This window comes from Protopterus annectens, chromosome 3.part1, assembly GCF_019279795.1.
Source record: "Protopterus annectens isolate FY-2018-M chromosome 3.part1, PAN1.0, whole genome shotgun sequence".
Taxonomy (NCBI): Eukaryota; Metazoa; Chordata; order Ceratodontiformes; family Protopteridae; genus Protopterus; species Protopterus annectens.
Genome location: NC_056732.1, coordinates 1,552,150,982 through 1,552,176,430, shown reverse-complemented (window position 1 = coordinate 1,552,176,430; position 25,449 = coordinate 1,552,150,982). Strand labels below are relative to the sequence as shown.

The 25,449-nt window shown below is 42.7% G+C and overlaps 1 protein-coding gene across 2 annotated transcripts in view; it reads left to right on the top strand.

Annotated features, from left to right (window-relative positions):
- The window catches only part of LOC122798561, a 1,002,482-nt gene that overhangs the window by 324,033 nt on the left and 653,000 nt on the right, over window positions 1-25,449 (top strand). The gene's annotated exons all lie outside the window — the stretch shown is intronic.

The window sequence follows — 25,449 nt, the reverse complement described above, 5'->3', positions numbered from 1 at the left end:
CCATCGAGGGAATCGGCGCCGACGACGGCACCGAAGGAGAAATAGTTATCGGAGCCGACTGTTCCACTACTCGAACCCCAACGAACTCCGGCTCCGAGCTCAAGGGAGTCGGAAGAGGAACATCGATAGAAGTGGACAGAGCCGACACCTGTTGAGGAGGGCCGGACAACATCTTGACATAAGGAAGGATAAAATAGATTCTATAGGAGCTGGGGATCTAAGCCTTGGTTTGTAGCCCAAATAGAAAATCTTTTCCATTTGCTGGAGTATAACATCTGAGTGGAATGCTTATGGGATGAGATCAGAATGTGTTTGACTAAAGGGGAGAGGGGAATGCACCTGGCTATTTGTGGAACTGGAGCAGCCATGCTGTCAATTTGAGGGTGTGGATGGTGGGGTGGAACTGCCCCGACTGATGAATCAGGAGGTCTGGAGATGATTCCAGAATCTATGGTTCCTCAAAAAGGTAGGGCCACAGGAAGGGAAACCATACTTGACAAGGCCAGTAAGTAGCAATGAGCATTAAGGTACTCCTCAACTGCTTTGCTTTCTGTATTACCTTTGGAATGAGAGGAAAAGGTGGGAAGATATAAAGAAGTCCTGTGGGCCAATTGTGGACTAGAGCATCCCTGGGTGACATCCCCAGATGGGGAATTAGGGCAATGTAGCTGCTACATTTGGTGTTCAGGTGAGTATCAAAAAAGGCTGTCCACATCTGTGAAAGATCTATTTCGCAACTTCTGCATTCAGGAACCACTTGTGAGGCATCAGAATTGCTCGGCTGAGTTTGTCTGCTATCACACTGGATTTCCCTGGGATGTGCATTGCTACCAGAAAACATTGAGTGTCCATCGTCCATTTCCAAACTCTTAAGGCCTCTCGGCAAAGCGGGTAAGATTTGGTTCCCCCTTGCTTGTTTATGTACCACACGACAGACATGTTGTCTAACTGGATCGCAATTGTCCCGGTGGGAAGGGAGCTGTGAAGTGCTTGCAACGCATATAGCACTGCTCTCATCTCCAGAACATTGATGTGCAAGTGTTTCTCGTGGTTCTGCCAAGTACCTTGGACTGTCATTCCCAGATAATGCCCCCCACCCTATCTGGGAAGCGTCTGTGGTCAAAACTGCTTTCTCTTGGGGAGGAACAAGTGGACAACCTAAGAAAAGTTGTTGTGTGCAACCACCATGTCAAATCCTTCTTGCAGGTGTTTGTTATGAAAAGCTGATGAGACAATGGAAGGTCCTGCATCGACTATTGGGTAAATAGCAGCCACTGAAGTATTCTCATGTGTACATGGGCTAGAGGAACTAATAGGATGGAAGAAGCCATAGTCTCTAGGACTTGAGGGACTACCTTGGCCTGAACTTTGTGACTGTTTAGCAAGGATCTGACTTTACAGTCTCTCTGGTGTTAGTCTTGCTGACATGGTGGTTGTGTCTATTTCTGATCCTAAGAATAAAATGTGCTACAAAGGAGATAAGGCTGATTTTTTAGGTTGACTGTGATGCCTAAACTGGCGCACAAGGCTAGAGTCTTGTCCCTGGTTCTGATGAGTTGATGCTTGGTGGTAGCAGTGAGGAGCCAGTTGTCTAGGTACTAAAACACCTGGAATCCTTGACGTCTCAGGTGAGCCGTTACCACTGCCATGCATTTGGTGAACACTCTGGGGGCTGTAGTGAGACCAAAAGGCAGTGTTCGGAACTGAAAATGACTGGCTCCCAGCTGGAAGCGTAAGTGTCTCCTGGAGCGCCTGTCCATTTGGTGTGGTAGTATGCGTCCTGAAGATCTATTGAGCACATCAAATTGTCGTTCCAGATAAAAGGGAATATTGACTGCAGAGTGATCATTTGGAACTTCGATTTCTTTATGGACTTGTTGAGTCTGCTGAGATCTAGAATTGATCTCCAATCCCCTGTCTTTTTTGGAACTAAAAAGAATCCAGAGTAAGTTTCGAATCCTATTTGCTCTGTGGGGACTTCTTGGATGACTCTTTTTTTGCAGCAACGAGATGACTTCTGATGTTGCAAGGTCTAGATGAATGGGTGACATGTCTGGAAGAGACCGGTTTCTTGGGGGTTCAGAAACAAAGGGAATCAGATAACCTCTGGATATTATGGTGTGTACCCAACGATCTTGCAAGATGCTTAGTCAGGCGCTTGGGTACAGCGATAGATGACCCCGACTGCCTCCAGAGACAGACCGTCAGGCAACCCCTCAGGGGCAATAGAAGGGACAATCAGAGAAGGTTTCCCTATCTCCCTGATGTTGCAAACCTCCTCTGCTGCGAGGGAGGTGTCTTCCATTATATCCTCCCCCTCTGCCTCTAGGGGAGGGTTGATCTTGTGCCTGAGGGAAACCTTTTTGGGATTTACGGAACCACATTTTCCATCCCGTATTACCCTTGGGATAGGGTCTAGATGGGAGGGAGAAACAGACTCCGATGGCAGATAAGGTTTTCCCTTCCTGCTTGCACCTGGTCAAAGTCCCCTTCACCTGGGGTCCAAAAAGAGATAAACCATCAAAAAGGACTTTAGTGAAGGAAGACTTAAAGGATTCCATGAAATTACAAAAACGCATCCAAGAATGTCTCCTGAGGGATATTCTAGCTACGGTTACCCTACTCGCTCCATCCACTGCATACAATATCAGCCTCATGGAGGAATTAGCTATCAACGTGAGGGTGGAGAGCTGCGCAGAAACCTTATCCATGGATCCCAGAGCTACTGAACCCTGGAGGGTATCTCCCAACTTCTTCAGGAGATCCCTCTGAAGACGAGTAAAATGGGTAAGGTAATTCAGCGATCTCAGAGTAAATACCACTGAAGAGAAGGTATGCTTCCCATACCTAGCCATCGTCCTAGACTCCTTGTTGGGGGGATGGATATTAGAAGATGTTTTGGATAACTCCTTCTTGGTGGCCACTGCTACCAACATATCATCAACGGGAACTCCTTTGGTAAGAAAAGCCTTATCTTCAGGTGCTGTCATGAATTTATTTGGCCTCCTCGGGAGGGGCTCCAATGAGTCTGGGGAGGTCCAGGCTTTCTGCGATATGACCCCTAAGAGTTGGTCATAGGGCTGTGTCACCCAGGAGGTGGAAGGTCGGGAATCAAAGGCTTCAAGATACACTGATTCATCCTCAGTAGGGTTAGAGGTCTTCCAGTCACCCCTCTGCCTAAGGATTTCTAGGATGTCAGAAAAGGAAACATCCTCAGACGGCGATCTAGGGAACCTTTCTGATTCCTCAAATCAGTGTCAGAAGTGACAGACTCAGGTGAGTCAACATGCTTCCTCTTACACAGTCTCTTCCGAGGAAGCACTCCAGTGGGAAAATTTGGGGAGGTTTCAGAAGAGGGGGCACGTCCAATGTGGGCTGCTTGGGTCTCTGTTTCCCTATCTTCTGGGGGTGGCAGGGGGAAAGAGGTTGCTGTCTGCTGCTGGTGGGACACAGGTTCCAAGAGTATGGCTTTTGCAGAGGATAAAGCCTTCTCTATTACTTCGAAAGCCTTTCCCCCTGCTCCGAAGAACACCTCCACTCCAAGGAGACAGCTGGTCAGCTCCTAGCCAGGGGGAAAGGTTCCAAAGCAGATGTCGGAGCCAAGCTGAGTCGAGCTGAGACACCGAGGGGGAGAGTCAGTTCCAAAGAAAACCCAGGGTGACTGCCCCCCTCAGAGTTGACTCGAGAGTGTCAGCTCCCAGATCCCTTGGCTCCAGACTGAGCCACTGAGGATAGAGTAATTGGTTCTGAGGAAGCAGGGAGGATCCCCTGAACCGATGGTTTCAAGACTGAAGAACCTAAAGCAATTGACTCTGAGAGCGAAGCAGTCAGAGGAGGAGCAGTGGTTTGTAAGGGGGTTGGCTTCAAGACCTTTGGGTCCAGAGGGGCCAATTTCTTTGCCAGAGCTGGATCTGAATGCAACCTCTTCACCACCCGCTCAATGTCCTCATCTGAGAGTGTCCTGGAGGATCTGGTGGAGACAGAAGGAGATCTTCTTCTCTCCAAAATAGGAGATCTCAAAGTAGGTGACACAGGATCAATATCAGGTAAATGTCTCGGCACCGAAGATTGCCTCGGCATGGAGGAGACCGACTGTACTGATGTGGAAGAAGCTGAATCGGAGCCAGAACTCCTTGGCTCCGATGCTTTGGTCTTTTTCAATGGCTCAGAAGCTGGGGCCGAAGATTTCCATTTTGAAGACTTAGGAGCTGCCTGACCAAGTTCCAGCTGTTCCGGGAAGGAACTGGTCATAAGACCCCTATCAATAAGTTTTCGTTTCCTCTCATTCAAGACCCTGGTACTAAAAGCATGGCAAAGGTACAGGTCTTTTGCAAATGAGCTTCACCTAAACAGTACGCGCAACTGGTGAGACTGTCAAAAACATTTTTTGTGAGCATCTATCACACTTTTTAAACCCTGAAGGGCGGTGGTCCTTATGCTCTCTATCCTTTTCTTTAGACATTCTGACTGAAAAACTATAGTCTAGCTAGAGAAGGCAACAACAATAAAGATAGTAAAAGACAGAATTAGAAGTTATGTACCTACCATAACGTTCCATGTTAGTTGTCTTCTCTCGCCTTCTATCTTGCTGGATGGGTTCGGCGCTGATCCTCGGCTCCGACTCGGCACTTGCTAAGCTCGAGAGCTAATTTTACCAGCTCGAGGCAACCCTATATCCCATGATGCAAGGCGGAGATTACTCAGATCTCGTTTGGTAGCTAAAGAAATAGCAGTATTTTCTTTCAACTTAGGAGGAAGAAATAAAAAATACTAAATAACATCATAACCCTCTAGAAAGGATCCAAATAATCTAGTGACACTAGGAGTTGAACAGCTAGAAAAAGGTAATAACCTCTTAATAGAAGATGTATAATCTTCTCGGTCTGACCAGGCTAGGGGGAAGGAGGGCGGGACGCAAGAAAGAAGGCGAGAGAAGACAACTAACATGGAACATTATGGTAGGTACATAACTTCTAAATGTTAAGTTGTCAATCTCGCCTTCATTCTTGCCGGATGGGACCGCGTCCCTAGCACCTCTATCCTGGGTGGCTCAATGGAACAGACTCTTGAAAACGGTGGAACCAAAATTTGCTCTGTCTCTGGAGACCAAATCTAATTTGTAATGTGAGACAAAGGTATGAGGAGAGGCCCATGTGGCTGCTGCACAAATAGTGTCTATTAGAAGTCTAGCTTGAAAAGCTGTAGACGTAGCTAGAGCTCTGGTAGAATGGGCTTTTGGGTTAGAAACCAACTCTTTGCCTCTGAGCTGATAAATGTAAGTGATCACGGAAGACAGCCACCTAGATAAAGTTACCTTAGAAACTGGAAGGCCTTTCCTGTTCTCTGCATAGGATAGAAAAAGTTGATCAGATTTCCTAAAAATTTTTGTCTTATCCAGATAATATCTCAGCTGACGGTGAACATCGAGATAATGTAACTTTTGTTCAGCTCTATCAGAATAATTCGGGAAAAATACTGGAAGATCAATGGACTGATTTAGGTTAGTCTGAGATGCCACCTTTGGTAAGAAAGACGGATTAGTTCTTAGGGATACCCTATCTTTGTGGAATATTAGATAGGGAGGGCGAACACAGAGAGCATGAAGCTCAGATACTCTCCTGGCAGATGTAATGGCAACTAGAAAAAGTGTCTTCCAAGAAAGTAATTTCAAGGAACAGGCAGCTGCAGGTTTGAACGGGGGAAGAATCAAGGATGTTAAAACTATATTTAGATCCCACTGTGGTGGTGGGTCTCTAATAGGAGGTTTCAATAAAAAGATACCTCGAAGGAATGCCTTGCAAAGTTTATGTGACATAATGTTGTGGTCCAAAAAGCCTATATGAAAATTTGAAATGGCTGCCAGTTGAACTTTCACTGTGGAAGAAGAGGATCCTGAATTAAAAATGTCAGCTAGGAAGTCCAACATCAAATGAATTGGAGCAGTATAGGGGTCTATGTTCCTAGCTTTTGCCCAGAAAGAGAAACGTCGCCATTTACTAATGTAGATCTTTCTGGTAGAAGATTTTAGGGAAGCTACTATGATATCCCGAACAGGATTAGAAATCATAGGAAGCCTGGCTAAGGATGGAAGTGGAGCAACCAAACAGTGAGGTTGAGAGAAGGTATGGATTGGTGCAGTTGACCCGACTGGTGGGTCAGAAGATCTGGAACCGGGTCCAGATGCCATGGCTGTACCAAGAGGTAATGATGTAGGAACGGAAACCAAATCTGTCGAGGCCAATAAGGGGCAATGAGAATCAACTTGGCTCTCAAGGCGGTTGCTTTCTGAATTAGCTGAGGTATCAGCGGAAAAGGAGGAAAAGCATAAAGAAGTCCCCGGGGCCAATCTTGGGTTAGAGCATCTCTGGGGGGATGGCCTGGAAGGGGGAAGAGAGAGAAGAAGTCTGGGCATTTGCTGTTTTGAGGTGTAGTGAAAAGGTCGCAGCAAGGAAGGCCCCACTTCTGAAAAATCTCTTCCGTCACTGACTGTTTGAGAGACCACTCGTGAGGCATGAGAATAGCTCTGCTCAATCTGTCCGCTATGATGTTGGATTTCCCGGAGATGTGCGTTGCTATCAGAAACCGGTGAGAGGAGATTGCCCATTGCCAAAGTCTGAGAGCCTCTCGACACAGTGGATAGGACTTGGTTCCGCCCTGTTTGTTTATGTTCCACACTACGGACATATTGTCCGTTTGGACTGCAATAGTTCCCAGGGGAAGAGAGTCGATGAGGGCTTGCAACGTTAAAAGCACTGCTCTCATCTCCAGAACATTTATGTGCAGATGGTACTCGAAAGGTTGCCAAGTGCCATGGACCATTCTGCCCTGATAATGCCCCCCCCACCCGATCAGGGAGGCATCCGATGTAACCGTGGCAACCGGGGCAAGAGGAACAAATGGTCTGCCTTGATGGATTTGAGGGGACGATATCCACCAAGTCAGATGTCTTTTACAAGTTGGAGTTACTATGATCTCGTGACGCATGGGAAGTTGTTGAAAGGACCATTGGGTGAATAGCATCCATTGTAGCAGCCGCATGTAAAAGCGGGCGAGGGGAAGAAGTGTTATGGCGGCCGCCATAAGACCCAGTACTTTCAGAGCAAATCTGGCTTGAATTTTGTTGCTGAATAGAATCACTTGGATGTGTCTTTGAATGTCCAAGATCCTTTGGTCTGTCAACCTTGCAGAAAGTTGTACGGTGTCCAAATTTGCGCCTATAAAAGTAATATATTGACAAGGCGACAAGGCAGATTTTTCGAAATTTATAGAAATTCCTAGCCCTCTGCAAGTGTGAATGGTGTAATTTCTGGCTTGAAGAAGCTGATGCCTGGTGGTGGCAGTGAGGAGCCAGTCATCTAGACATGGAAACACCTGGAATCCTTGACATCTCAGGTGAGCCGTAACCACTGCCATGCATTTGGTGAACACTCTGGGGGCTGTAGTGAGTCCAAACGGCAGGGCTCTGAATTGGAAGTGACTGGTCCCCAGCCAAAAGTGGAGAAATCTTCTGGAGCATCTGTGAATTTTTATGTGATAGTATGCATCCTGAAGATCTATCGAGCACATCCAATTGTCCTTGCCCAGAAAGGGCAGAATGGACTGAAGCGTGACCATCCGGAATCTTGATTTCTTTACAAACTTGTTGAGTTTGCTCAGATCTAACATTGGTCTCCAGTCCCCTGTCTTTTTTGGAACTAAAAAGAACCTTGAGTAGATTCCGGATCCTATTTGGCCCGCTGGGACTGGCTGGATGGCTCTTTTTCTAGCAGTTTTGATATTTTTAGTACTGCTAGTTCCCTTAGACCGGGTGGAACGTCTGGAAGGGTTCCCTTTTGTTGAATTGGGGTTTGAATAAAGGGAATTTTGTAACCCTCGGATATAATTGACTGTACCCATTTGTCTTGAGAAAGGGAAAGCCAGGCTATTGGGTACAGCGATAATTTTCCCCCGACTGCCTCTGAAGGCGGACAATCGGGCAACATCTCAGGGATGCTGGAAGGGTTTGTCAGAAAGAGGCTCTCTGCTACCCTGATTCTGTGGACTCCCTCTGCCCCTAGGGCGGCGTCTATTATTGTTACCCCCTCTGCCTCTGGGGGTAAACTGATTTCGTGCATCAGGCATGACTCCTTGAGATTTGTGGAACCACATTTTCCCTCCCTTCTGTCCTTTGGGATAAGGTCTAGAAGGGGTGGAGAAACGGACTCCTACGGCAGAAAGAGTCTTGCCGTCTTGTTCCCATCTAGTCAAAGTGTCTTTCACTTGAGGACCGAACAAGGTCAAGCCATCAAAAGGGGAGTTTGTGAAAGAAGCCTTGAAGGGGTCTGCAAAATTACAAAGCCGCATCCAGGACTGACGCCTTAAAGCCACTCCTGTGCCTGCGGCCCTACTCGCTCCATCGGCTGCATAAGAAATGAGCCGCATGGAGGAGTTAGCAATGGAGTTAAGGATTCCTAGCTGTGAGCTAATCTTATCCTGAGACCCAGCAGCTGATGGATCCTGTAAAACTTCTCCCAACTCTTTAAGAACATCTCTTTGAAGGCGGGTAAAGTGGCATAAGTAGTTCAGCGATCTCATGGCAAAAGTCGCTGAAGAAAAAAATCCGCTTACCGTACCTGTCCATAGTCCTAGAATCCTTATTAGGAGGATGAACAGGTACTGAAGGATCAGCTAATTCCTTCTTGGTGGCAGCAGCCACCACCATGGCATCAACTGGGACACCTTTTGTTAAGTATTGTCTATCTTGTGGGGCTGTAATAAATTTTGAAGGTCTCCTGGGGGTAGGTTCCACCGAATCCGGAGCCATCCACGCCTTCCGAGCCACTACTTCCATGAGAGGGTCGAAAGGTGGAGACACCCAGGAGGTGGAGGGTCAAGATCTGAACGCCTCCAGGTATACTGACTCGTCCTCGGAGGGATTAAGGGAGGGCCAGTTCCCCCTCTGTTTAAGGATTTCAAGGATGTCTGAAAATGAGACATCCTCAGAGGAGGACCTTGGGGATCCCTCCGACTCATCCAAGTCAGTATCTGATGTAGTAGACTCAGGGGAGTCTAAATGTTTCCTCTTACATGTCCTCTTACGGGGGGTTCTCCTGATGGATCAGGGGAAGCCTCGGAAGAGGAAGATATTCCCAATGGGGAAATCTGAGGCGTTGGATCTCTGGGTCCGGGAGCAAGAGAGTGGGAAGAGACGTCAGCAGGCACTGTAGTGGGAGGAGCTGATGGAACTGTCCGTTGACTAAGCCCAGGGGCTAGTACACTCCTCATCACCTCGAAGGCTCCCCCATCAGAGAGACCAGAAGGTTCCCGCTCCGAAGAGATAGGAACCCCAGGCCTCACCGAGAGGGAAAGCTCCGAGGCAGATGTCGGGGCCGAGCTCACCAGCTGGAGCCGATCTCGAACCTGGTGAGGAAGAACCTGAAGCTGACGGCTTGAAAGCCTGAGCCGAAGGCTTAACAGGTTTCGAGGGCTTCCCTGGCGCTGACTTAGTCGGGGAGCTCTCGGGTTTTAATAAGCCCCTTAAAATGAGCTTATTTTTTCGTTCCTGCAGGACTCTTGGGCTGAAAACATGACAGATAGCACGAGTCCTGCAGGTGCGAAGGTCCCAGGCAATAAACACAAGAAGTGTGACCGTCTGTCAGAGACATCTTCTGACAGCACGAGTCACACTTCTTGAAGCCTGAGACCTTAGTGTCTTTCGACATAACTGCGTCGATGAAACACTGGAAACACACTCACACACAAAACACACTCAGTCCAATAATTCAATTAAATTAAATTAAACTAACAGGGATAACAGACAGTCACACACAAAAAATTCCCTGACAGGAAAAAATTTAGGGAGGGGAAGGCCTAAGGCCTAACTAGGGGTAAGGGAATATTTACTTAAAAGAAGGGAACCCTGACAGGAATAGGGTTAACGTGAGTCGGTAATTAACAAAAAATAATATTTATATGTAAAAAGTTAAAGGGGGTAGACAAAGGTCTCTGAAAAGTTCACTTACCTAGAGCTGGTAAAAGAAGGCACCTCGTTAGCGAAGTGGCAAACGAGATCTGGGTAATCTCCGCCTTGCATCATGGGATATAGGGTTGCCTCAAGCTGGTAAAATTAGCTCTCGAGCTTAGCAAGTGCCTAGTCGGAGCCGAGGATCGGCTCTGAACCCATCCAGCAAGAATGAAGGTGAGATTGACAACTTAACATAAGAGTTTATTGTATATATAAACTTTTTTTTTTTTTTTTTTTATGACACACACTCAAGGAGGAAAGGCCCTCTAACTTAAATGGGTACTACGGCCCTCTAACTTAAATGGGCCGTATAATCCTAAGGGGAAAATAGGGGTCAGAAACTCTCAAAACAGTCACACAAAGAGATAACAGTAATAAAGACTGTAAAAGAATAAGAAAGGTTGAGAAAAGGACAAAATTTAGTAAATAAATCTGTTAGCCAACGAGCCAGTAAGACACAATCTCGAAGCTTTTGTGGCAAACAAAATCTGGGGAATTACTGTGAGGCACCATGGGATAGGGGTTAGCCTAGAGCCAGTAAAAGCTCTCGAGCTTCACTATCGGCAGATTTGGAGCTGAATATCGGTTCCGAACCCATCCAGCAAGAATTACGGTGAGACTGGACTACATAACATTAAGAACACAAAAGGAAATGTAGAAATGAAGATTACTAAGGTAGAAGTTAAACAAATAGAAACTGAATTGATGGAATACTTGTAAAGTGAATGATTTGGTGTAGAAAGTCTAACATGGGTCATGTCACAGCATGATGAAACAATGAGTCCCCAAAGTAAGGAAAAACAAGTGGAGCAGGAGACATCTGAAAAACAAATATGGACATGGGAAAAGAAAATAATATGGTGCAATATTTATGTAAAGGAGAAAGCAACTAATCAATACAAAAAAGCAGCACCAAAGATATATGAAGAGAAATACAGGCAAAGGCACCTAGATATAGAAGTTTTCACAATATAAAAGTAAGAAAACAAAGGGGGGAAGAAAAAAGGAGGATTACTAATGGAGAATTTAAAGAAATAGAAATTGAAGTTATGGGTTACCTACAAAGTGAAGGATTTATTATAGAAAATCCATCTCAGGTAACATCACAGCATGATGGAAAAATGAGTCCTCAAATTAAGGAGAAACAAGTGGAACCAGAAGCATCAAATCACTTGCCACACGATGATACTCTGGAGCCTTCAGTAGGAAACCAGTACAAAAGTTAATTTGGAGTTGCACAGCAAGGGAAGGAGCAGGAAACAGTGGCAACTCTAACAAGGTCAATGTTTTGGAGTGATGGGTCAATGAATTTCCATATGGATGACCAGCAAATAACTCAGGATGCAGCTGAAGAGGATGTGTCATAGGAAGATGTTCTGGAACTTTCTGTAGAATGCATACAGGAAACAGAGGGCAAATAATATGCCCTCAGTTTAGAAGAAAATGATCTAATAGGAGAGTTGATTGATTTACTAAATATGGATAGACATATTGAGACTGATGAAAGAACTAGATTACAGAAAGTTAATTTGTTTGTCTTTTTCGGCTTTTCCCGGTTAGGGGTCGCCACAGCGGAACTCCAGTCCGCTAATGATTGGCAGTCGATTTTTATGGTGCCGAGTTGCCAGCCCGACACCCAACCTTCAGCGAAGGCACGTCCATTCACACATGTCTTTCGAAGGCCACTCGACAGTGGGGAAGACATGCAGACAGATTACAGAAAGTTAATAAGACCCAAAATGTTATAAATCTAATAAAACAAATGAACACTGTAATCAAGATTATTAACATAAATTTATGTGATATAAAAGAAGTTAATATGATGATATATCACTGTGCAGGTAAACTAATAACGAATAAAGTCTTACCTCATAAATAGAGTAATAATGGAAAGGAATGGAATAAATAAAATGACATCATGGAAGTACTTAACAGAGAAAACTATAAAGGTAAGAAGTGTCACTGTTAGAAGAATATAGAAGAGGGAACAGCTCAACAAAAATACTTAGATGTGAAAAAAGCAATGCACAGTATCTGATCAGACCAGGATATATCATACGATATTGCAAACAATAATTAAAGATATCAGCACAGACAGAAAAGCTTAGAATATATGCAGAGAAATATAAAGGAAAAAGTACAAAATAAGCAATTCATTGATGACCCAAAAAGTTTTATACAGAATTGGGAAACAAGGCAAAAGGAATACAAACACTACCACAAAAAGAAGAAATATACACATTTTTGAGAAATATTTATGAAGACCCTGTGCTACATAACAATTATGCTGAATGGATAGAAAAATTGAAAGAAATACGTTTAAATGAACTAGAGATGAAATGGGATGATGTAACGTCCAGAGATACTGAAATAAAATTAAGAAAAGCTCCTAAATGGAAAACCCTAGGCCCACATGCAGTTCCTAATGTTTGGCTAAAGGTACTAACATCTTTACATAAAGATTTAGCCTTGAGTAAGAACTATTTACATGTGCATCCTGAACAAATGTCAACCTGGTTAACAGGAAACAGTCAACCTGCCATCCATTCTAAAAACTACAGACCAATAATTTGCCTTTCAGTGATGTACAAACTATATACTGGAACTGATGCAGACAGAGTTTATAGCCATTTAGAAGAAAATTCAACGATGGTAATAGAACAAAAGGGTAACAGAAGAAAGTCACATGGAACAAATGATCATTGGTTTCTAAATAAAGCCATAATGGAGAATAATGAAAAGGAAAATAATTTAAGTATGGCATGAATAGATTACAAAAAAAAAAAAAAAAAACATTTGACAGCATCCTACATTCATAGATAAAGGAGTGCTTACAGAAGTGTAAGATACATCCTGCATTGATCAATTACATTACAGTGACCATGGAACAGTGGCAAATCACTTTGCAATAAAGTCATGCAAAGGACAATTTATTTTTCCAGGGATAAAAATTCAAGGGGGAATATTCCAGGGTAATTTTTTGTCACCTCTGTTGTTTTGTATTGCCCTCAACCCATTAAGCTGTTTACTTAATAACAGATCGGGTCTTGGTTACAATTTGACTCCCAGAAAACAGCCTTGCTTAAAGATTTGTCATCAACTTTTTGTGGATGACTTAAAACTGCACAGTGCATTAGATGAGTTGAAAGCATTACTGCAAGTGGTTAAAACTCTCTCAGATGATATAAGAATGAACAATGTGAAAAGCAAAAGTTGGAGTACCAAGTAAATATCACAATCTAGGACAGTAATTTGATATAAAGGAACTTGTGCAGGAAAGAGTGTTAAAATATCTGGAAAGTGATGAACAATCAGCAATAAAACATGAACAAATGCAAATAAAACTCAGTAAGGAATGCTTCAGAAGATTAAAACTAAAATTGAAAACAGCCTTGACATCTCGGAATAATACTCAAGCAATAAACTAATTTGCTCTTGTTTTAACTTACAGTTATGGTGTGACTGACTGTCCCTAAAAGGCATTGCATCCATTGGACATTAAAACAAGAAAAATGCTTTGTGCTTATCAAATGATAAATAAAAATCACTGTATACTAAGATTATATATTCAATGCTCTGAAGGAGGTATGGTCCTTCTAAAAATTAATTATATGTATAGGTCTGTGAGCATCGAACTGCATACATATATGCTGACCTTGTCAAATCCAAACATAGTGAAAGTTTTATAACACGAGGAGAGGAAATCTAAGATTAACTCTCTACTTAGTTTAGCAGAAGCATTCATGTGGCAACAGTAATCCTGCCCTGATGGACCTGTTGCACATCCACAAAACTAATGGCATCAGAAATACCCAATCTATGAACTTAATAATTTGTAACATAAATAGGACATGCTGGAGGGACAGGTATGTGTCTCAGAGACTACCTCTCCTGTGGAAGCAGTGTTCTTCTCTAACCAAATTTAAACATAACCTGGACCAGTGGATAGGGAACTGGAAATCTGACTCTGTGGTCTGGTACCAATGCCTATTATAGACAGAGGCAGCCTACGAACACCTGACCAGCCTTTTTCCAACCTCATAGCCAACCCTTAGTGAAACTATCTTGGGGCATCAAATCAAGTCAGATAGATTTGAGATAGTATGGCTAGGCTTAAAAAGGGTGCTATGGCACTTAGCGTAGTAACACTTATGAGCTTAGAGCAGTGCCTGTCTAATAGAGAGTTACGATATGAGAGGGGTAGTGATGTCAGTAAATAATTTTAGGGGAGGTGTTTGAAATGGTAGAACCGTCCAATTAGTCTGATAATAAATTATTTCTCCATTATAAGCAGATGCAGAATATGCACAATGATGGACTGCTTATTTATTACTATTCTTGTGGATTAAATAACATGCTATACAACTATATTCCCAGTTGGTCATTACGATCCAATTATCAAAAACTCGTGTCTGTCTACAAACCAATCAAATATTCTGGGCATTGTCTGTACTCATACCAGGTTGCTAAGGTCTGGAACTCCTTATCTGTACCCATTGGGTCAATATCCCCCTCCCAGCCTTCAAAACCATTCTGAAAGCCTTCCTAACCAAAAGCTAGATCTGTTCTTGCTCAATAACAGGATAAACTATATTCCTAAATGTGAACAAATACCTTTTTATACCTCACGTCTCCTTACTCTCCCTTCTTCACTCACTTCTATACTTCTGTCAATTTCTCTCCCCTGGCTTTCTCTCTACATATATCATAAAGCCTGTTTTTCTCTCGCTTTGTATTGCAATTCCTGTTTGTATTATACTAACTTACCTTTCATTTTTCTATAAACTGGTTAAAATTTCTCTGTTAAATCGTTGTCATATAACTTGTACTTATTCTTAACCAATATTTTCCTATTATAATTTGGTATAATTATTTAAACTGTAGTTGTTTTTTGTATTATTTTTAAAGACTGTGAAATTAGTATTCTTAAAATGTTTTGTAGTACTTTGGAGGTTTTCTCCCCAGATCGCCGCTGAAAATGGGGTCCTACTCAGTAAGACTTTCCAAGTAATCAAATGTCAATAAGTGGACAAATAAAAATAAAGTATTTGTTTTATTTTTTCTTTCTTTTCTCTCCTTTTGATGTTTGCAATATATGAAAACGGTGAAGAATTGACAGGAGATGTGAGCATCAGTTTGAGGCTGTGGACTAATGTAGGATTAATTATATGCACTATAAGTAAAGGCTAGAAAAAGTTTAGCCAATGGTATAAAGAAGGGTACATCATGTATGTCAAATTCACAAATGTACTGAAGTCAATTCATAGTAAGTTTTTATGTGGAAAAAAGAGATTGTGTGATCTATTAATGTTAGTTTTAACATGTAACGTTTTCATTTTTGACACTAGTTTGTATTATCAGGAGACAGGGGTAGCAATGGGAACAGCAGTTGCAAATACTTATGCAAATATTGTCATATATATGTGGAAAGAGACATATGTGTTGTCTTTGACTAATCCTTTTAGAAAATGTATCAACTTTTATAAAAGATTTGTTGATGACCTTTTTGTTGTAAGGGAAGACAATCAACATGATTTTGAGCAGTTTGTGATATATGTTAATGGTGTTACCACTTTTTTAAGGTTCAAATATGATATATCAAAGGACCATGTTACATTCCTCGATGTAATGCTAAGAAAAAATGAGCAGGACATCATACACATCCAACTATTTAGAAAGGATGTTAAGCGTAATAGCTATTTACATCGTGACAGCATGCACCCCCTTTTGTATTTGGAAATATAGCAAAGAATCAAATGCAGCGTGTAGTCAGATTAAATACTGGACATGATAGGATGTGAACAGTTGGGTGTTGTTGCCTCTGATTTTTTGAATAGAGGTTATTCAGAATCTGAGGTTTGTGTTGCCAGTAGAAGTATTCAACAGCAGAGACAGAGTAATGGGCTTTGGCCCTATTTTGGTACTGTAAGCCAGGAGAGCATCAGAACAAGGCTGTGAGTAAATAAAATGAGGTGTATGCTCACCTATAATAGGAATACTGAAGTGGTGAAAAGTATTATTAGGCAGCACTGGTCAATTTTAAGGGATGTTCCTGTGCTAAAAGGAATAGTAGAAGACTCGCCAGCTATTGGATATAAAAGGAAAAACACTTTGAAACAGATGTTGTGTTATAAGGAGCAGCCTAAAGATTTTTTTAAGGTAGGCAATGTGAAACATAGTACGTTTAAGTGTGGAAATTGTGTTTACTGTAGGCATATGTTTACTGGGAAGTCTATAAAACATCCAGTGACAGGTGAATTTATCTTGCATGCATATGTGAACTGCAATACGAGCAATTTGATATATTTAGCTAAGTGTGACATCTGTGATGCTTTTTATGTGGGTATGACGAACAGGAAGTTTAAGGAGTGGGTAGCCTGTCACTTGAGTGAAATTAGACATGGTGTAGTTACAAATGCCCTTAGTAAACACATCATTGATAAGGGAGATCAACATATTTTTAAATTTATGATTTTAAAAGTGATATATAGACCATTGAGGGGTGGGAACATAAAGTTTTTAACTGTGAATGAGGAGATGAGATGGATTTTAAGAATGAGAGCATGTGTACCACCTGGTCTTAATGACAGTTTTACTTTAGAGCCTTATTTAAATATGTTGCATCAGAGGGTGTAACTTGAGTCATGCGATTTTTAATGTGTATTTAAACTAGATTATCTAACTGATAGTATTTATTTCGCCTGAGGAAGCCTTGAAGGTGAAAGTTTTACTTGCAAATTTGAATTAAACTACTTGGCATTTCAGAGTGTTTCCAGTTTTCTTTTTCTCTTTGGATGACTGCTTACTCTCAGATACAATAACAAATGAATCTGAGGAAATGTTAGGTAAAGAGTAAGCCTAACACTCAGATAAACTAAATATGCTGTACAAGTGCCCAACAAGTCGTAGCATCTTTGCAAAAAATCAAGATTTCCTTCATTCATTCAGTCTTTCTTTCTCTTTCTTTTTGTTAGAGTCATATTATTGCAATACAAAATATGAAGAAAGACTAGATGTCCCCACCTCCAATCCCTGTAGTAACATTGGTGCTGGTACTGCACTGTAAAGTGTGTATCCCCCATCTCCAACCTCTGTAATAACATTGGTGCTGGTACTGCACTGTAGAGTGTATATCCCCCCACCTTCAATCCCTGTAGTAATGTTGGTGCTGGTATGGCACTGTAGAGTGTGTATCCTCCCACCTGCAATCCCTATAGTAATGCTGGTACTGGTATGGCACTTACAAGAATAACACATGGTGTCTGGTGTTTTCCTCCACCTTCTGATCAACCTTATAATTAATGTCCCATTATATAACTTCACTTTATCCCTGATGGCCTAATGGTTCCCCCGACCCTTGGTCCTAGTAGTAATGTTGGTGCTGCTGTGACACTTTAGGGATGAATCCCTGGTGTCTAGTGTATCCCCTATCCCTATTTCAATGCTGTTGCCACAATGGCATTTTAAACTTAGGCCTGTTGATTCCACCTAACCACTTTTGTGTTTAGCAGTTGAACATGGCCTTTTGGCAGTGCTCAGTACTGAAACTTTGTGGAGGTGGTTGTGCTGATCTAAATGACTAAGCACTTTCTTGAATCACTCAGCTGTACATATGCATTCCTGGAGGCAGCTCTGGAGAGAGAGCACATGGATAATTACCATGTGCATCTCCATCCAGAATGCTTCATTAGCATTCAGCATGCCATTGGGGCCAGTTCATCACTGTGCTGAATGTCTCCTTGTTGGCAAACTGTGCAGCACCATATAAGGGTGTTTGCTGAACAGCAAATACCTTTATGAATCCAGCATTTTGTCTTACTACAAGCAACTTTGCATTTTCAATGAAAATTATAATTATCATATATCTAAACATAGCTATTAATTAAATATCTCTACATCTAAAGGCATTATTTGAACTGATATACATTGATCAGCTCTCTAAATTCTCATATTAGAACAGACTTTTACTCTAACAGGAAAGCATTACAAATAAATGTTTCTAATAAGCTTGTAGTAAAACTAGAATGATTATTTCCATCACAGACTTGTATGACACTTTTAATGACCTTTCAGTCTAAACAGCTTTTGATACTGTGGGCCTCAAATTATTGGATTCATAGAAGTTACAAAGCAATTTAGTCTCAGAATCATTATCACTTTTCCAATAGCCACCATCGGGCTTGACCCCTTTTCTCAAGGAGCATTAAGCTAGTCAATCCCAGGTAAATTTGTGGTTATCCATCCAATAATGCAGTTTCTGTTTGAAGGATGATAAAACATTGCAGTGCTTATTCTCTTTGAAAGATGATAATGTGTGCACTGTTTTACCTGCAGGGGAAATTTATTCCAGAGGTGGGGAGACACTCCATTATGTTCTATTTATCTGTTGGCAAACCTTTACATCCCTGATTCTGGTGTTTCTGGAACTGTTAGACTTGTGAAACTACATGAAATTAAGTCAACAGAGTTTTAATGGCACGGCAGGTGAGGCACAAATTTCCCCTCTAGAGTCTATAGCACTTCCAGCACATTTAATCCCACAATCCTTTTGTTTAATCTTCTGATGAAGAGACACTTGCTCACAGTTCTTAAAAAAGTAAAATTCCATTTTCTTGATATAAAACCCAAAAATTCTATCAATGACTTTTAAGAGCAGTTTTGAATCATTATTGTGAGTCCATTATATTGTTTTGTACACTAATATTATGAAAGGGGATATTGCCAGCCTAGCTATCTGGAATTTTGTAAATAATTATATGTCATTTATGAATATCAACATGATTTATCTAAGATGCTTGTGTCACAAATGTATTAGAACTGTATGCTATGTGTATATTAAACTAGGTTTGTATAGGTATGTGTGTTGAAAAGATATTTTATAAAGTGCTTGCACTTAAAATGTAACCACAGCAAGCCCTACATGCACTATTGTAACTGATTGGATGTATATATTTTAACAGTGGAAACTGGAATATAGGAGGTTAACTTCAGAAAAATATCTAAAATTAAATTATTTTAAGGCTGCAAGGAGACACAATGACTGTGCTGAGAAGTTTTCTGTATTTTCTTTAAATGTGGAGGAATGTAAATTGTTTTATGACTTCTACCATCTGCCAAAAGATCTGAGGTCTATGTATTTTTACAGGTAGATGCTAAATGCTACCAGCTGCCATCAATGGCTCTTTGGGCTCTGGGGACTAGGAGTCAGATTTCAAGGAATGATGTCTTTCTGCAAGTTATTCCAGCAGTAATATTTGAGATATTAAACTAGGAAGTCTCTTAGTGAGAGACAGCATTCTGTGTTTGGTCTTGGACCTAACAATTAGATCCATTCACCACTTCTGCCTTGTTTGTAAGTAAGTTAACTAGGGTATGGTAATTCTCTTAGATATAGTCAGGAATATAGAAAAGCCTAATTTAGATGTTTTTCTTTATTTATTTGAGGCTGTCCTGCAATGTTGTTTGTTGATTTTTCCTGGTTAACAAATTTAATAACTAACTAAATAAATAAATAAATAATTTCCTGTGATTTTGAAATCTGATGACACTGTAATTATATACTGAGTATTTCTTGTTCTTTTGTTATTTATTATTAAATATATTTAAACCTTTCATTGTGGCTGACCTTTGTAGAGCTATTTAAGTTCTAAAAGTACATGCATATTTATTTAGTGACACTGTGGGCCACTCATAACAGCCTTGCTCTTGCTCAAATTACCATTTGTAGTAATAGTAACATTACACAGTAAGATTGGACACCCTTTGTTAAAGGCCTTAAAGTAGCTGATAAGGAGTAACTGGTGGCAGTGGAAACTACCTTATAGTCTGAGCAGAAGGGGGCAGAGGTAGTAAACCTGTGCCAGCCTTTCCCAGGTGTGTGTGTGTGTGTGTGTGTGTGTGTGTGTGTGTGTGTGTGTGTGTGTGTGTGTGTGTGTGTGTGTGTGTGTGTGTGTGTGTGTGTGTGTAAATCAAACCATAAGGAGTGTGTGTATGAACTACTTGGGCAGGGACACAAAGCACTACTTAGAGAGGGTGCTGGAGGTCTTGGCTTGTTCATTCAGCTGAGATCTCAACTCTATAGCTGTGCTAGTGGGGAGTCTTATTGGGGATCTGGAGAAAGAGGGAGAAACAAGCTCCAGACTGACTGTGGTCTCTGTGTGCTCTTAACGGAAATTGCATTTGATACAGAGAGCTGCATCTGGAAATACTGAAACTGCATTTGATGCAGAGAGCTGCATCTGGAAATACTGTGTGATACTTGTTATCCTCCCAGTGTACATTCCCCCACTGTTGCCAGTGGTGAGGACTGAGGCTCCTTGATTACTGGTCCAGTGGTGGGGCATTACAACTGAATTATCTGCAAAATGAAAATAGCATTATAAATTAATAACTGCAAGAATAAGTACATGTTATGGTGAATGTGTGGTCTGGCTTAAAATGTCTAACTTTAAGAGAATCTCATGTTTTTCCAATACTCAAGATAATCCAAGTTTGGGATTTTCTAGTATTTTCTTGGTAAATGGAAAATAAATGTCACTGCTTATGACTTATATTAATTAAAGGCAGTTACCTGACTCATTCTTTCGGTCACTCCTTTAATCATGAACTCATACTCCTTGTCATAATTTGCTACTTGTCCCTAGTAATTGTCCATTCAACTACAGGAACATTGGTCACTGGAAAAGTCTCAAGGAGCTTCTTGTCCTATTGAGTCAGAATTCCTAGGAAGGGAAATCTAAATCTCAGGTTTGCAAATGTATGCATGCATACCATTGCCAAATCCTCTCTGCATCAAATGCAATTTCTCTTAAGACTCCCCACTGGCACAGCTATAGAGTTGAGATCTCAGCTGAGTGACCAAGCCAAGACCTCCAGCACCCTCTCTGTCTAACTAGTGCTTTGTGTCCCTGCCCAAGTAGTTCATACACACACTTCTTGTGGTTTGATTTACACACACACACACACACACACACACACACACACACACACACACACACACACACACACACACACACCTGGGAAAGGCTGGCACAGGTTTACTACCTCTGCCCCCTTCTGCCCAGACTATAAGGTAGTTTTCACTGCCACCAGTTACTCCTTATCAGCTACTTTAAGGCCTTTAACAAACCCACTGAGTGGCGCACAGCTACAGTTATCCCATTCCACAAGGGGGGATCCACCTTGGATCCCGGCAACTACCGCCTCATCAGTCTGACAAGTCTGATCTGTAAGGCCATGGAACGTATTATCATGGAACTTATAAACAAAGACATTGGCAACCTTCAAACACTGAACCCCACCCAGTTTGGGTTCGTGAAGGGCCGATCTTGTCTCCTGAACCTGATTGACTTCTTTAAATCAGTCTCCAGAGCCGTGGACGAGGGTAAGGCGGTCCACACAGCCTATATGGACCTCACCAGGGCCTTTAACACCATCCCTCACTCTGGAATCATAGATAAACTTACTAAGCTGGGCATTAATCCCTACATCACTCGATGGGTTGGCAACTGGCTCACTGACAAAACCCACACTGGAAAAGTAGCCAACTTCAAATCCAGCTCCAGACAAGTGACAAGTGGAGTACCTCAGGGTTCAGTCCTGGGACCGCTCTTGTTTGGCATCTACTTCTCTGAAGTACAGGCCAACATTAAGGGACTCTGGCTAACAAAGTTCGCAGATGACTGAAAACTGGGAGCCATTATTGAATCCCCAAATGTTGTGGATACTCTACAAAAGGGTCTTACAGAAACAGATGCTTGGTGGCAGAGCCATGGGTTCAAGCTCAATGCCAAGAAATTAGAAGTTATGTACCTACCATAACGTTCCATGTTAGTTGTCTTCTTCTCGCCTTCTTTCTTGCTGGATGGGTTCGGAGCCGATCCTCGGCTCTGACTCGGCCACTCTACAAGCTCGAGAGCAAGTTCCACCGGCTCGAGGCTCCCCTATATCCCACAATGCTAGGCGGTAACTCCTCAGATCTCGTTTGAAAGCTAAGCCCAGCAAGTAAATTCCATAAAAGGAACAAAAGAAAACTCCTCTAGATCTGTCGTGGCTAGGGGGAAGGAAGGTGGGACGCAAGAAAGAAGGCGAGAAGAAGACAACTAACATGGAACGTTATGGTAGGTACATAACTTCTAAATGTTAAGTTGTCTATCTCGCCTTCATTCTTGCTGGATGGGACCGTGTCCCTAGCACCTTGTCCCGGGTGGCCTATCGGAACAGACTCTTGAGTACAGTGGAACCAAAGTTGGCTCGGTCTCTAGAGGCCAAGTCCAACTTATAATGAGAAATGACGGTATGGGGAGAAGCCCAAGTAACTGCAGAACAAATCGAATCAATAGGCAGCCTATCTTGGAAAGCTATAGAAGTGGCTAAAGCTCTAGTTGAATGAGCCCTGGGTTTGCATGGCAACTGTTAATGTCTGATCTCATACACAAGGGTAATCAACGAAGTAAGCCATCTAGAGAGAGATACTTTGAAACTGGAAGGCCCATTCTACCTTCTGCATAAGAAACAAACAGTTGATCAGACTTCCTGAATTGTTTGGTCCTGTCTAAATAGTACCTAAGTTGGTGATGAACATCTAAACAGTGTAACTTTTGTTCTGACCTATTAGAATAATTAGGGAAGAAGACAGGAAGCTCAATGGTTTGATTCAAATTTGCCAGTGAAGCTACCTTGGGCAAAAAGGACAGGTTAGTACGTAAGGACACCCTATCCTTATGAAACACAAGATAAGGTGGTTGACTACACAGAGCATGGAGTTCAGAGACTCTTCTAGCTGAAGTGATAGCTACTAAAAAGAGTGTTTTCCAAGATAGTAACTTTATTAAACATGAAGCCGCAGGTTCAAAGGGGGGAAGAATTAAGGACGCCAGAACCAAGTTGAGATCCCATTGAGGAGGAGGATCCCTGATTGGTGGTTTGAGGAGAAAAACTCCCTTTAAAAAGGCTTTGCAGAGTTTGTGAGACATAATGGAGGACTCTGAGACTCCAACATGAAAGTTCGATATTGCTGCCAATTGAACTCTAATGGTAGACGGAGACGAACCTGAGTGGAAAAGTTCGGCTAGAAAGTCTAGAACTGATTGAATGGAAGCAGTGAAAGGATCTATATTCTTTGACTGCGCCCAATAGGAAAAATGTTTCCACTTGTTATGATAAATCTTCCGAGTGGAAGATTTATGAGAGGCTATCAAAATATCTGTAACTGAGCGAGATATCAGAGGAAGCCTGGCTAGAGTTGGAATTGGAGGAACCACGCTGTGAGGTTCAGAGAAGGAAGGGAGTGGTGCAACTGACCCGACTGATGGGTCAAGAGGTCTGGAACTGGGTCCAGATGCCAAGGTTGCTCCAACAGATAACGGTGGAGAAACGGGAACCAAACTTGCCGAGGCCAGTAAGGGGCAATAAGGATCATGGAGACTTTCTGAGCGATGGCTTTCTGTATTAGCTGAGATATCAGTGGGAAGGGAGGAAAAGCATATAGAAGTCCCCGGGGCCAATCGTGTACTAGAGCGTCTCTGCTGGGGTGGCCTGGTTGGGGAAAGAGGGTGAAAAAATCGTCGCACTTGCTGTTTTGGGTAGTAGCGAAAAGGTCGCAGCAAGGCCGGCCCCACTTTCGAAAAACTTTCTCCAACACTGAAATCTTCAGAGACCACTCGTGAGGCATGAGAATAGCTCTGCTCAATTTGTCTGCAATCACATTGGACTTCCCGGGAATGTGTGTTGCTAACAGAAACCGCTGAGAAGAAATCGCCCATTGCCACAGTCTGAGTGCCTCTCGACATAGGGTGTAAGATCTGGTTCCGCCTTGTTTGTTGATGTACCACACTACAGACATGTTGTCTGTCTGAATTGCTATAGTTCCTTTGGGAAGAGAGTCTTGTAAGGCTTGCAACGCTAGAAGCACTGCTCTCATCTCTAGAACATTTATGTGCAAGTGGCACTCGAAAGGTTGCCACATGCCTTGGACCGTCCTGCCCTGGTAATGCCCCCCCACCCGATCAGGGAGGCATCCGTTGTCACTGTAGCAACTGGAGGGGAAGGGACAAAAGGTCTCCCTAGGTGGAGCTGGGGAGATGTGATCCACCAAGAGAGATGATTCTTGCACGATTGAGTTATCCGAATAGGATGGGACATTGGAAGTCGTTGGAAAGACCATTGTGTGAAGAGCATCCATTGTAAAATTCTCATATGGAAGCAAGCTAATGGTAGAAGAGGGATGGCCGCCGCCATGATGCCTAAGACTTTCAGGATCAATCTGGCTTTGACTTTGTTGCTCTGCAAGACAAGAGAGACCTGTCTGTGTATGTCTGCTATTCTCTGCTCTGTGAGTCTGGCTGACATGTTGACTGTGTCTAGATTTGCAGCTATAAAGGTAATAACACGACAAGACAGACTTTTCGAAATTTATTGAAATGCCTAGTGCCTGACATGTGTGAAAGGTGTAATCTCTGGCGAGAAGCAAAAGATGCTTGATGGGGGCTGTAAGGAGCCAGTCGTCTAAATAAGGAAACACCTGGAATCCTTGTCGTCTCAGATGAGAGGCTACCACTGCCATGCATTTGGTAAACACTCGGGGGGCTGTAGTGAGACCAAAGGGCAGGGCTCTGAATTGGAAATGACTGGTTCCCAGCCTGAAGCGGAGGAATCTCCTGGAGCGTCGACTCATTCTGATGTGATAGTACGCATCCTGAAGATCTATCGAGCACATCCAGTTGTCCCACCCCAAAAGGGGTAGAATGGACTGCAGCATGACCATCCGGAACTTTGTTTTCTTGACAAACTTGTTCAAGTTGCTGAGATCCAAAATGGGTCTCCAGTCCCCTGTTTTCTTTGGAACCAAAAAGAATTTGGAGTAGATTCCGGATCCTGTTTGGTCTGCTGGAACTGGTTGAATGGCTCTTTTTGCGAGCAGCTTTGAAATTTCTAATGCTGCTTGCTCCCTTTGACTGGGTGGAACGTCTGGAATGGATTTTTTGGATTGCTTCGGAATGAAAAGGAATGGGATTCTGTAGCCTTCGGAAATGATAGACTGTACCCACTTGTCTTGAGTTAGGGATAGCCAGGCTTCTGGGTACAGCGATAATTTTCCCCCGACTGCCTCCGAAGGTGGACAGTCGGGCAACACCTCAGGGATGCTGAAAAGGCTTGTCGGAAAAGGATTCTCGACTGCCCTGATTCTGCGGGCCCCCTCTGCCTCTAGGATGGCGTCTACCATTATTGTTCCCCCCTCTGCCTCTAGAGGGGAATCGACTCTGTGCATCAGGCAAATCTCCCTGAGATTGTTTGCGGAACCACATCGTTCCCCCTTTCTGGCCTTTGGGGTAAGGCCTAGAAGGAGTAGAAAAACGGACTCTGACGGCAGAGAGAGTTTTGCCATCAGTCTTGCACCTAGTCAGGGTTTCCTTCACTTGAGGACCAAAGAGGGATGATCCATCAAA